Raw genomic sequence first — 12,193 nt, 5'->3', positions numbered from 1 at the left:
TTTTCACAATTAAAAGTGAGATGATATTCATATTTAGTTGTTTGACACAAAGCAGGGCCCCCTTTACTTTTGTATTTCATCCTCTTGTTTTTCCAAAAATTTATTTTTTCATTTCAATTGCTTATTTCAATTCACCTCCCCAAGGCCATGAAGGCCACTACAGTTGAGGAGGCTTCTTTAGTTGTTGCTACAACCCTCTCTCAACTCTATAACTCCAAAACACGAACCTTGACGAACAAGGCCGCTGCGTATATAAACAAGTTGAGCGCGGTACTACCAGGGACATGGTGTGGATCGAGCTCGGAACTTCTCGCTTATGAGGTGAGCGCTCTCCCACTACCTTACTACCGCATTAATTAACACAGTTGTAGTAGCACCACTAACTTCGTATCATATTGCAGCCTTAGCTATATTGGTTAAGTCTAGTAGTATTTTTCATTAACTATTTGCTATTCAAATTCGTCACTTTCAGCTGTATCTAAAGTTAAGGATTAAGCACTAAAAATTTCATCTGAACCAACTTCTGATGTTGTTTGAAGATTTCTCTGTCCAACTTGCTTTCCAGTAGCCTCTTTTTCCTTTCTAATAAACAATTTTGCAATCCTTGTTGCCACTGCTTGACCCAAACTCCTCAAATTCCAACTTCTTTTTGGTCCTATCTTGAATAATTTGTTTTTTAAATATTCTCTTACCATAACAAGAACCAAAAACATTTAAGGTATTATAAAACTGAAAGTGTTTTAATTTAAAGTGACAATGAAATACAAAGTCAATGAAATATAAAGTCTCGGTCAAATGATTAGAGATAAGCAATTGATGCTCTTTTCTTTTACTTAATTTACCATTTTTGTGAAGTGTATCTGTAAATGGATGATAATGCTGGTAAAAAAAATTGCATGTATTACTTTTTTACTTTTCTCTCAGAAACAAACTATGCTTGATTGTGAACTCATTTTTTTTCGACATCCAGCTTGCCTAAATGTTTATTGTTTTACTATCAAATAAAAATCATTTTAAAAATATTTGTTGCAAAGGCTTCTGCAAACCTTATAAGGTTGTGGTGTTGAGGGTGGGTGGGGTCGGGAAGGGGGGTCGGGGAGGTTTGGATAGAGTCGTGGATTTCTAACTACGCATTTAAAATCCTTACCACTTAAAATTTGAAAAAATTGTTTTAAAATTATATTTATCTATCTTTACAATCATCAATAATTGAAATATCACACTGACAAGCAGACATATCCAACAGCATTTACAGTTTCTTTTCTAACCAGCTTATACTGGATATATGGTTTCTAGATCGAAGAAGCTCTGCAATTAACACTTTTTGAAATGTTAAATATTAACACAATTAAAAAATGTTTAATATTAACACAATTCACATTAATATTCGAAGTTTAAAAAAAAATTTAGAAATCTTTAGTAATTTTATTGAAGAAACTAGTCATCTTTTTAATACAGTGAACGAAATTTTCTTAGCCGCACACAATTTTTATCAGATTTTTCATTATAGAGACTTAATTAAACGTTTTATTAAGAAATTTCTGTATGTGATATATTTATACCATTGTTTGTTAATTGATAATTAAAAGATAATTGATATCATTGTTTTTATAATTTCTTTATATAAAAAAATTTAGTTATTTGATTTATTTGAGTGCGAAATTTGTATAGACGCAGTTCTGTTTTATTAAATTTGAGATATAATTTTTAGTTTTGGTGTTGAAAAAATCAATTTAAATTGTAAGTAATTTCATAATTGACTTATAAAAATATTTTTCACAAATTTAAAATTCAATGTTTCTTATTTTTAGTGAAATGGCACATGGAAAATTTTTAAATGACCATGAAAAAGGTTTAATTAAAGCATATAAGGATTCCGGGTTATCTAATAGAGAAATTGGACGAAAAATTGGACGATCTGAAAAGGTGATTAGAAACTTTTTGAAACTTGGGTCAGTATATGGCTTCAATCAAAAAATACGTAAAAACTACAAGATAACGAAAAGGAACGTGGAACAAATTCGACAATTAGCGACAAAACAAAAGTTAACTGCGAGTCAAATCATATCAGAATTAAGTTTGACAATCACTCCTAGACGTGTTCAACAAATATTGTCAAGATCTGATAATATAAAATGGCGAAAACCACTAAAAAAACCATGTTTAAAGCAAATACACAAAGAAGCACGACTTGAATTCGCCAGAAAATATATGGATTTTGGAGAAAAGTGGAAATATGTCGTATTTTCTGACGAAAAGAAGTTTAATCTTGATGGACCAGATGGTTTTAGCTATTACTGGCATGATTTGCGAAAAAACAATGCACCTCGTTTGTCACGCAATTTTGGTGGTGGATCATTAATGACATGGGCAGCATTTTGTATCAATGGAAAGACATCGATATGTTTTATATCAACAAAAATGAAATCCATTAATTATACAGATTTATTAGAAGATGTCTTAATCGATTTTTCGGAAAATAACTTGGAATATCAAGTCATTTTCCAACAAGACAATGCACCCATTCATAAATCAAGAGAAACTATGGCATGGTTTGAATCCAAAAACATCGAAGTGATGAGATGGCCTGCATATAGTCCAGATCTCAATCCAATTGAGAACCTTTGGGGAATCTTATCTCGAAAGGTTTATGAAAATGGACGACAATTTAGCAGCATTCAAGAGCTTCGAGGTGAAGTCAATAGGTGTTGGCAAGAAATTCAACCAATGACACTCCAATCGCTCATTAATTCAATGCCAAATAGAACTTTTGAAGTGATTAAGAACCACGGAGGACTAATATACAAATATTAAAATTTAAAAAAAATATTTTTTTCCTTTTCATTATTTAATTTTTAAAAGTGCGTCTAACGAAAATTCGCATATGAAAAGTGCATTCCTTATTTTTATTTTTTTTTATTTTTAATGTGATATATTTTTATTATAAATACTTTACTAATAAAATACTTAATAACTAAGCTATACAATAAAAATCATACTTTCTTTTTTACCTAATAAATTTTCCTTAAAAATTAAAATTTCGAATAAAAATTGTGTGCGGCTAAGTAAATTTCGATCACTGTATAATCTGCTTAACAGAAACATGGTGCAGTTCGGATGACGTAAATTCTTTTACCAATTTTGAACTGCCGGGTTTTAATGTAATTTCATTGGCACGAAAAACAAATAAGCGTGGCGGAGGCGTTCTTATTTATGTTAAAAATAACTTACAATGTTTTACCTGGCATGACATGAGCATCACTGATGCTGATAAAGAGGTTTTAGCGATTGAAATTTTAACCAATAAATTAAAAAATAAAATTCTAAGTTGCTGTTATCGCCCACCTTCAGGTGAAATTAAAAATTTTAATTCGTTTTTATGTAATGACGTTATTAAAAAAAGTAACCGCGAAAATAAATTTATCTACTTATTGGGTGATCTGAATTTAGATTGTTTTCAATACCACGTCAATAATAACATTAAAAAGTTTTATAATGGCATTCTCGAAAATGGTGCGATTCCTTTGATTAGCAAACCGACAAGAATTACTCAATCAAGTGTTTTTTTAAATTGATAATATTTTAACCACTGATGTTTTTAACGTATCCTTAAAAAAAGGCATAATTAAAAATGACAAATCTGATCATTTTCCTATTTTTTTTTTCTATAAATATAGATAATAAATTACTTCCTAATGAAAAACGAGTTTTCAAAAAGCAAATTTTTACAAATAAAAACCTTGAATCTTTTAAAGAACAATTATCTATAATTGATTGGAGCTTTATTAACGCCTCTGATAATACAAACTTAGTTTATAACTCCTTTTTTAAAACTTTCTATGATATTTACGACACTAATTTCCCTGAAGTTAACTTAAATCTCAAAGCTAAAAGTATTAAATCGCCTTGGATTACAAAGGGTTTGCGTAAGCCTTCGAAAATTAAACCAAAATTATACATTAATTACTTAAAATGTAAAACAAATGAAAATAAAATTATATATAAAAATTGCGCTAAACTTTTTGAAAGCCTCAAAAAAAACACACAAAAAAAAAAATTATCTAAATTTACTAGATCAATATAAATTAAATTTTAAGCGCACTTGGTTTATAATAAGAGAAATTACTGGCAGCAAAAAAAGTACATCTCACCCTTTGCCAAACACGGTTAAACATAATAATGAATTTTTATCTGATAAAAGACAAATAACGGAAGAGTTTAATAAATATTTTGTGTCTGTAGGACCAAATCTTGCAAAAAAACATCCCTATAGCAAACTGCTTAATGATTGATCTATGTTTCCCTCTAAACTCTTACTTGAACTCTTTTGAATTATCTTTTGAAGAGTTTGAAATTGCATTTAAAATGTTGAAATCTAACAAAGCAGTAGGCCCTGATGGTATTAACGGCAACATTATTATAAGTTCATTTGATGTTTTAAAAGATATACTCTTTAAGATTTTTTCGATATCAATTAAACAGGGAATTTTTCCACAAGCTCTAAAATTAGCAAAAGTCATACCAATATTAAAAGGTGATGACGTTGAGAATATAAGTAACTATCGTCAAATTTCACTACTTTCTGTATTCTCTAAAGTTTTAGAAAGAATTTTGTACAATAAAATTTATAATCATCTTACTATAAACAATTTATTATACAGCAATCAATATGGATTCCAAAAAAACAATTCCACTGAACAGGCCATTTTACAACTTACAAGAAATATATCTGACTCATTTGAAAATTCTCAATTTACTTTAGGTGTTTTCATTGACTTGGCAAAAGCTTTTGATACTATTGATCACAAAATTCTTTTTAAAAAGTTGGAGTGGTACGGAATTACTGGAAATATATTAATTTGGCTTAAAATTTACCTAAATAATCGGAAACAATTTTTTTATGCAGATGATAACGTACCATCTAATTTGTTAAATATTTCATGTGGAGTTCCTCAAGGATCCATATTAAGACCCCTCCTATTTCTAATATATATTAATGATCTCCCAAAAGCTTCTAACCTAAAGACAATTATATTTGCTGATGATTCTAACTTATTTCTTTCTCATAAAAACATTTTTACACTTTTTAGCAACATGAACATTGAACTAGCCAAAATTTCCCAATGGTTTAGATTAAACAAACTATCATTAAATATTGATAAAACTAAATGGATTCTTTTTCATCCTTATGGTAAAAAGCACCAGCTGTCTAGCAACTTACCCTTTCTTTTAATCGATAACATAATTATTAAAAGAGTTCTAGTGACAAGATTTTCAGGTGTATATATCGATGAAAATCTTAATTGGAAAAGCCACATTGCTAACTTGTGCAATAAAATTTCAAAGAGTATAGGCATTTTATACAAAGTAAGAAACTTTCTAGATAAACATACCTTAATTCAGTTATATTATTCGCTAATTCATTGCCATATTAATTATGCAAACATTGCTTGGGGTAGCACTAATAAAAGTAAACTTAAACCTCTCTATCGGCAACAGAAACATGTAGTACGCCTTATAAATTTCAAGGACCGTTTTGCTCACGCCAAGCCTCTTTTATATGATATGAAAGCACTCAATATATATGAGTTAAATGTTTTTAATATTCTTTGTTTTATGTTTGAAAAACAAGACCCACCTATCACCCGTTTGTAACTTGTATTTACAAAGAGATAAAAATAAATATATTTTAAGAAATTTGGTCTTATTTGAGTAATCCGTGTTCTTTATATTTATTTTTAATATTTATTTCTTCACCATATCTTGACTTGTTAACTTTTATTATTGTAACAAAGTTTTGTTTATTTAAATTGTAATAAATACTGTAATAAAGAACTAAAAAAAAAAAAAAAAAAATGTTTTGGAAATTTTATTTCTAAAAGGCTTATCTTTTATCAAAGGTAAAAAAACTGACTTTTGTCGCGTCAATTTTTAATTTTCAAATCAAAAGTTAATTGTCTGCACATAAAATAAATCTTTCTCAAACCTGTAACCGTATTGAATGAGCTGTTTGTAAGTTGGCGAATTGCTCACATGTAAATTATAGGGTTTTCTACTAAAACTTTTCTACTAAATATTCTTTCTACTAAAGCCTTTCTTTATATTCCGTAATTTTAAATTAAATTTAAAATTACGGAATATAAAGAAACCGAATTCCGGATAATTCGGATTTTTATATTGTTAGCTTTTTTCTAATTTGAATTTTGTTTTTGTTGTGCTTAAAACCAATGCGAAATAAGAAAAACTGTAACACATTTTGTTTTTATTAAAACAAAAGAGAAAAAATTTTGTTGTGAAATTGTGAACAAGCAAGTTTACACTAGTTTTAATAATATTTATTATAAAAGCCCTGTTCAAAACATATTTAAGTTTTATCGGTTTTAACGTTGCATAAATTTATTTTGTGCTTAATTATAATCTCTAGAATGTCGGATCAGCAAGAAAAATTTTTTGTAGATGTATCCAAAGAGAACTCATCAAACTTGGTGTGGAGCTATTTTTTACAAGGGACAAAAAATCAAGCGGAAAAGTGCAGATTTTAAAGATATTGGGTGGATGTACGACACCAATGCATATCCATTTGCGAGCCAAGCACAACAATATATTAAACAAATAAAAATTTGAAAATAATTTAAGTGTTGTTGGTGCGAGTGCTGTTAATTTAAATAGAAAAAGCAAATTTTTAAAGATTTTTGTAATTCAAAAGTAGACAAAAGTTTTGCTGCAGTAATATCTAGAATGGTCGCCTCAGACGGATTATCTTTTCACGTTTTTTGTACTCCAAACGATTTAAAATTTTTTTTAATTATACGCGGATTTGATGTTCCTAAAACATCCACTAGTATACAGAAAGTTGTTATGGACTTGTTATGATTGAATTGGAAAAAAGAAAGTATTTTTCAGTGTCATACTTGACGAGTGGACTTCTTCTCATAACCGGCGTTTTATAAATGTTAACGTACATGGATCAGGAGATCATACTTGGAATTCGGGGCTGTCTCGTATTAATGGCGAATTTGCGGCTGAGGGTTGTGTAAAGTTGTTAGAAAAGAAGCTTGAAACTTGCAAATTAAATATTCACAACGATATTTTGTGCATTGTGACTAACTTCATTGATGCAAAAAGTGGGTAGATTACTACCTTGTGAACGAATATTATGTTTTGCCCATGCAATTCAAATTGCTATAGTGAATATATTCTATAAAAAACAAACTAAAATAGAGGAATATGATAGTGAAAGTGACCTAAATCTTGAATCCGATGAATAAAATTTTATTGATGTCGAGGATGATGAAAATGGAATGCGGGTAGACATGGAAATTGAAACTGATGTCTTAAAAACCACCAAAAATTTTCAGCTACGAGCATTAATCAATTAAGTGCGAAAAGTTGTTAAGATTTTCCGTCGTTCGCCTTTGAAAAATGAAGTGTTTTAAAAATACGAGAAGAAAGATCATAAAAAAGGGTTAAACCATGTGTTAGACTCAAAAACTAGATAGAGCAGCATGTTGTTCATGTTAGATTGTTTAAATGTTTTAAAATCTTCATTAAAGAAAGCACTAATTAATATCAATGCGGACATTAGCTGAAGACGCGTTATGCCGTGCCGACCGAAGAAGAACTATTTTATCTTTTTTTTTTTTTTTATCTTTTTTTTTTTTTTAAATTCTAACTTTGGAATTCGATTCAACGAATTCTGAGTCTGATCCTGATATAGTATCTGAACTTGAACCTAACAAAAGTAAAACTGAACCCTCCTTGGCGAAATTGCTAGAGCAAAAAATCCAGCAGTCACTTTTACACCCGAGAACAAAAACTTTAATCACAAGTACAAAATGAAATCAAATTTTGGGCCAAAGGTGGGTTGCGTAGACCATTTTTGGAAAATATTTACAATAATCTGTTGTGTATTCCCCAACAAGTGTCGAAGCTGAGTGAGCTTTTTCCGTCGCTGGAACATTTTCAACAAAAATCCGATCAAGACTTAATGATATGACATAGATAACACAGGGCTGCGTTTGAAAAAATAAATTCTGTTCCTGGGGGTTTCTTATGAAATTCCAAATGAAATTTCTTATTTTCATCCGAGTAATGTAATACATTGCAATAATTATTTGTGAACTGAAAAAAGGCTCAATTTAACTCCTTTATTATCTTTACACTTAAAAACAACTTGTGAAGTAATCGAATACTGTAAAGAAAAAATCTATTTTCCGAGGAAAGAAGTTCTTGATGCCTTCCGTTTGTGAAGAGTTATTGGTTCGTCGCGTTTAAGACACCAACAGTAGTCAGCTAATATGTTTATGTCCCAGCGTCCTTGATATCTGGTCTCCATCGTTTTTATATTCTGGTGGAATCTTTCACCCTGTTCCTCGCTGTAATCTCCACAGTTTTCAGGAAAATAGTCAAGATATGATTGGAGTAAATGTATTTTTATTGACATGTGAGCTCCTAGTATTTCGAAGCTTTTCATAAGCTCATTGACAAGTGAAACATATTCAGACATTCTTTTAATTCCCAGTAATCCTTCAATTACTGTGCTGAACGTTCGCCATCTTGTTCAATGCCTACAATTTTGATATCAAAATCTTTGTCCTTTAACAGAGTTCTAATTTTGAGCTCATCAAATATACCTGCATGTAGCTTGACATCACTGATCTGTGGGAACTTTTGCAATAGATAATTAAAAGCTTGGCCTTCTTTATTCAATGCTTTTACAAAATTTTTCATCAGACCAAGTTTGATTGCCTAGCTGCCAATTGTGAATGCCCCCAGAGATGGTCAGACTTTCTGCTTACAGTGAAGACTATCTGCCCTACTATCCCATAGTATAAAAAGGAAGGGTATTTAGTGTACCCCTTGCATCCCAAGTAGAAAGCACACAACCTGAAACGAAAAGATTTATTCATAAAAAATCAGATCTTTATAAGTTAAAATATATTTCTATTGCTTTCTAAAAAATTGCCCAAAGGTGCTGAAGTATTTTCAAAGAAAAGCTTTATATTGACAAGAAAACTTAATAAGTATTTAACCACATATTAGCCAATTGTGGTTGGAGTACTTGATTGCATTTATGTTTTTGTAGCTTTCTGTCAACTGAACTGAATGTCCAATAGGTACAGATACCATTTTATTGCCAATGTGTAGGAGTACTGCCTTTAGGCTTCTGCTAGAGGAATCAATAAAAAGCCTCCATTCTCTTGGTTAGTAAGGAACACCAAGTGCCTCTATTAAGCCTTTTACATCATTGCAATATGCCAACGAGCTAGAAAAATTAACTTTAAAGAACCTTCAAAACTTTTCTTCTCTGTTTTTATACCAATAGAAGGTAGTTTTTTGGAGAGGAGATTGCTCTCACTAAGACGGGAACCAAGAAGTTGTGCATTCTTTTTAGAAAGACCAAGATCTCTGGTCAAGTCATTTAATTGACTTTGAATGAGTGGTCTTGGCAAAGTCATGCAAGACGTTAGATCATATGTCACAGATATGTCAGTGTCCTTCACTTTTACACCTTCCATATCCTCTTCTAGTTCACCTTTTTCAGTTGGAGAAAGAACTGGAACTCCTGGACCATGTGGAACTGGCTTAATGGCAGAAAGGATATCAGGATAAACCACCATGTGTTTGTTTTTCTTATTGACACCTGAAAAAATTCAACAAAAAAATTCACTTTTCTATACAATTTAAATAATTTTTTTGTTGAATTTCAATACAATTTTTATAAATAATTCAAACTTCATTAGACAAAAAAAAAAAAATTATATTTTGATTAGTTAAACATTGTACTTTTAAGAAATTATCTTACCTTGAAGGTTGGTCATACAAAAATACCAGTCTGTAGTATGGTCCTTGTCTTCTCTCCATACCATCGGTACACCAAATGACATACAGTTTGCTGTGCCCTCATTCCAGCGCCTTAAAGCTACGACACAGGCTTTGCAGCATATATGTGGGGCAAAGCTTTTGTCTTGATCGCCAAGCCTTATTCCGAAATATGCACTGTAAAGGGACTTTACTAACGTAATTATGGTGCATTGTTGATCACTAAAAGTTACCTTTCCACACACATAGCTGAATCTGTCGGGACTGTTTTTACATTTTCTATTCATTTATATGAAATAAATTTTATTTATCTCATATATTAGCCTGTAAAAAAATTGACAAGGATAAATAAAACTTTATAAATATACTTTAGATACTATTTACAGATATATTAATTCACAACTGTCTCACCTGGGAATTGCAATAAAATAGACACTTAGCTATTATATGCGGTATAGAGCCCTAAGTCTATATCTTAAAAACTAGACCTGATTGAGAAATTTGAATTCTAGATTCGGATTTAGAAGGCAAATTTCATTGAGAATCACCTAAGAAAACCCAAGGAACATTTTTGACGCAGGCCAGTGTTTATCTGTATGTTAAGAAGCTTTTTTAAAAATAAGAATTCAAAAAAATTGTTTTATAAATTATTTTATTTTTCTTATTGAAATTGTTTGTTTTTTTTTACTTTTTTTTATTGAATTTGTTTTGTTTTACTGAGATATTTAAAAAGTAATAATTTTAATTAATCTGAAATACTTTTTTTTCTATCGAATTTTTTTGCAATTCCGGAATTATATCGGAGTTCCGAATTCGGAAAATTCAGGAACCCATTTTTCAATAAAAAATTGGGATTCACTAGTATTATTATTGTAATACTTCGTGTACGTCAATTAGTATTATTGAGTTATTAGACTAATTATTAATTAGTTATCAGTCCAAATCAAAGCATGATATTTAACAAATAATAACTTTATTTATCCAATTAAAAGCATTATGACAACTGTTAATGTTATATAATACATAACGATAGCTAAAAAAAAACAAAAAAACAATGCGTAACATACATACATAATAGGCAAACTAAATTTTTTTTTTAGTGTTTACACATTTATGTATCAAGTTAATAACAATTAGTTTACGTATTAGTTTAATAATAGTTATTTTTATCAACCATAAACAGGGTTGTTACGACATAATAGGTCTTGCAGATTTGTCGATATATTTTCAGACATATTTTCTGCTGACATAAAATATGTCAGACATTTTTTCTATCGACATATTTTGACATAACTTTTTGTCTGAATTATTTTCTGCTGACATAAAATATGTCCCACATATTTTCTATTGACGTATCTTGACATAACTTTATGTCTGAACTATTTTCTGCTGACATAAAATATGTCAGACATATTTTCTATCACATATCTTGATATAACTTTATGTCTGACATTTTTGCTGTTTGATATTCTTGAAGAAAAAATCAATCTAACAAATTTATTGCGCATTTCAGCTTAATTTAAAGAGTCAAGTGAAAATAGTTTAACAAATTTGTTGTTTTTTTGCAATCAATTAGGCTTCATAAAACTTCTATTTAAACCCTATAAGCAAACATCAGTTGTTTCATAAAGGTCTTTTTCTGCCCTTTTTAGCAATGTATCATTTGATAGTATTGACTAATATTGACTAGTATTAATGCATCATTTGAAAGTATTTGATAGTATTGATTAGTATTGGCGATTTTCCTTATTAGAATGTAAAAACCATCTCAAGCTGAGTTTTTATTACTGAAAGCGGTTTTTATTAGTATGACTAAACTTAAAATTATTCTTTTGATTAAAATAATAATAAATAAAAACATTTTCAATTACTTTTAATTAATAGTTGATCCTGAAAAAGATTTCATTTAAAAAAAATTCAATCCAAAAGATTCTAATAATTTATAACTTATTACGAATAATATACTTATAGTTATAATAGTTATGATTTATTTAACAATGAAAAAATTGACAACTGCATTGTAGCTGTATAATTAACTGCCTTAAACTTGCATAAAATGTTTTGAGTGAAATATATATTGAAATAATTATTTTTTTCGTTTTCCTTATGATTTAAAGTTAAAAATGGAGAAGAATTTATTGAAAAGTCAATTTGAAATTAATAAAGAAGGAGGAAAATGAAAAATGTGCAAAAAATTTTACAAAGGCAAATAAAGTAACCTCAAAGATCAAATTCTCCGAAAACACAAAGAAAAAGCCGACAAAATTGAATTAGTTGAAGCTACCCCAGCTACAAGGTATGATATCTACGCAACTTGCGCAGATCAGGGAAAGAATATGATGAAGGCTTCAAATATTCTCCAAAATGCACA

This window comes from Hydra vulgaris, chromosome 10, assembly GCF_038396675.1.
Source record: "Hydra vulgaris chromosome 10, alternate assembly HydraT2T_AEP".
Classification (NCBI taxonomy): Eukaryota; Metazoa; Cnidaria; class Hydrozoa; order Anthoathecata; family Hydridae; genus Hydra; species Hydra vulgaris.
Note: the sequence above shows the minus strand (reverse complement) of the source record.